Genomic DNA, 2792 nt, shown 5'->3' with positions numbered 1-2792 from the left:
TGAAGGAGTACTTGAGTTGAGGCCCAATGTCCATCTTCAACCTTAATTCTTAACATATAGATATGAGTACATATTCCCATCTCATTATACATATACATATATACATACATATATATATATATATGTATATATGTACATGCCTGTATTTAGGCCTCTATAAATGTCCTTTGCCTCCTGGTTATTTCCTTTTTACTTCCCTCTTGTCCCACCATCATGGTCAGCCTTCATTAAGAGTTTAGTAATTCCTCGCTGCTACATTACCCTTTATTGAGCCCCACCAGCCATCCTACGACCTTCCTTCCATTGATTTTAGTTCACTTGTTGTTCCCTTTACCCTGGGTTGGTTGCCTACCCCCCTTCCCCCTTCCTTTCTCCCACTTCCCCTTGTGCCTTGTCCCCCCGGAACCATTGGTCCCCTTTTTTTCATCTCTGAATTATTTATCCTGCCTATCTTATCTAGATAGACATGCAGATACATCAGTAAATTCAAAAATCAGGCAAAGCCAAATAAAACAAAGGAAGTCAAAACCAACAAAACAACAAGAGCAGAAAGCAAGGACAAAATAACAACAACAAAAATGGAAAAGCCTATAAATAGTTCAAGGTCTGTTTGTTGGCCTTTACGAGTGTTTTACAGTCAACTTTGATGGGGTTGCCACACTCTGCCTCCCAAATCAATTTTTGGAATTCCCGGGGGTTTCACAATTCTGTTCCCCCTGCTGCTCTGCTGCATGCCTTCAGTGCCTCGCCCCAGTGTGATGGGACTAGACCGTGCACTATTCCCACACTGTGTCTCCAGTGCTGTCCCCTGCAGCGCCATGGTTCAGTGAGGGATGTCATGTCTTGTGATGGGGCCAGCCCTACAGTCCTCCCCATGCATTGTCTGCTCTGAGCAGGAACATCATCCTTGGGGTGTGGTGGACCAGGATGTCCTCTCCTCCCTCTCCATCCCTCTGCATTTCGCCCTGTGTGCTCTAATCTGATGTGCCCCTCTCCCCAAGCTGTAGCCCCAGTGCTGTCCTCTGATGTGCACTCTTCGGGGGGGGGGGGGGGGGGGGGGGGGGGTCCACAATGTCAGGATTGGGACTGGCCCCACAGACCTCTCTATTGGTTCCCTGGTATATGCCGATATGTTGTATTCACGTCTTGGTGCATCCAGTTGAAGCCTGGTCTCTCTCTCCTTCTCCTGTAGAGATATAAACAATACCCTCTCCTTGGGTGGATTAGTGCTCTGCTCCCCCTCATCCATTTTTTTCTTTCATTCCCCCTCTTATTTAGTTGACTGCTGTATGTATCCCTGCAATGAGTTTGGCCCTTGCCATAGTTGCTGGACCTCACACCAGGGATGTATATATATAGTAGCTTTTCCACTACGTCCCTTTTTTTTAAAGCTTACCTCAGCGGATTCATGTAGTACTTGTCCTTTTGTTCTTGACATACTTCACTTAGCATGATTTACTCCAGTTCTTCCCATGCAGCGATGTACTTCATATATTCATCACTGCATTTTAGGAACGAGTAATATTCCACTGTATGTATGTACCACAGTTTTTCGATCCATTGATGGAAATTTGGGTTGTTTCCAACTCCTTGAAATTGTGAACTGTAGCACAATGAACATTGGAGCACAGATGTCTGGCTGTGGTTTTTTTCTTGCCTCTTCTGGGTACATGCCCTGTAGGGGGATTGCTGGATCGTATGGTAGCTCAATCTCCGTCTGATTTAGATATCACCAAATCAATTTCCATAATGGCTGTACCTACCTACATGTCCACCAGCAGTGGAGAGAGTTCCTATCTCCCCACAGCCCCTCCAACACTTGTTACTTTCTGACTTTTTGAATTGGGCTACCTTTGAGGTTGTTATTTGGTATCTCAAAGTTGTTTTAATTTGCATTTTTCTTATGGCTAATGATCAGGAACATTTTCTCATATGTTTATTGGCCATTCGGATTTCTGTCCCTGTGAAACTTCTGTTCAGGTCCTTTGCCCACCGCTTTAGTGGGCAGTTAGTTTTGGTTTTTTTTCTTATTGTAAGCTTGCAAAGTATTGTAGATTTTAGTAATAAGACCTTTGCCTGATGTGTCATTGCTAAAGGTGTTTTCCCAGTCGGTGGGCTCTTTTGTTACTCTCTTGGTGAATTCTTTTGATGTTCACAGGTGACTTATCTTCAGTATGTCCCACTTGTCAATTTGTGACTCCTCTGTATTTGTTTCCTTCCCTATTTCCAATAGTCTATGGATCCCCTATGTCAAGGTTCTTAGGGTTGTCCCAATTTCCTCATTAATGGCCCTAATTTTGGTGGGGGTCTTACCTCCAGGTCTGTGATCCACCTTGAGTTTATTCTTGTGCATGGAGTGAGGTAAGCATCTTGCTTCATTTTTTTGTAAGCAGATATCCAGCACCAGTGGGAAGAGGGCATCCACTTCCCATTTGATATTCTTGGGGCCCTTATCAAAAATCATTTGCCTGTATGCTGATGTTTTTATTTCTGGGTCTTCAGCTCTTTGATCACTGTGGTTGTATAATACATGTTAAAGTCAGGTAGAGCAAACCCTCTCTCTTTGTCCTTCTTATTGAGGAGTTATCTGCTGATTCTGGGCTTCTTCCCTTTCCATATGAAGTTGGTAATCAGTTTTTCCAATTCTTTGAAGGATGATGGTATTCATATCGGGATAGTGTCCTAGGACACTTATATAGTGTCCTAGGCAGAGCTGACATCTTTACTATATTGAGTCATCCAATCCATGAGTATGGGATATTCTTCCATTTGTTGAGGTCACTCTAGGCTTC

Source organism: Echinops telfairi, unplaced genomic scaffold (assembly GCF_000313985.2).
Source record: "Echinops telfairi isolate 266 unplaced genomic scaffold, ASM31398v2 ScPeMD7_7409;HRSCAF=8447, whole genome shotgun sequence".
NCBI lineage: Eukaryota > Metazoa > Chordata > Mammalia > Afrosoricida > Tenrecidae > Echinops > Echinops telfairi.
The sequence above is the reverse complement of the archived record's forward strand: the minus strand, read 5'-3'. Positions refer to the sequence as shown.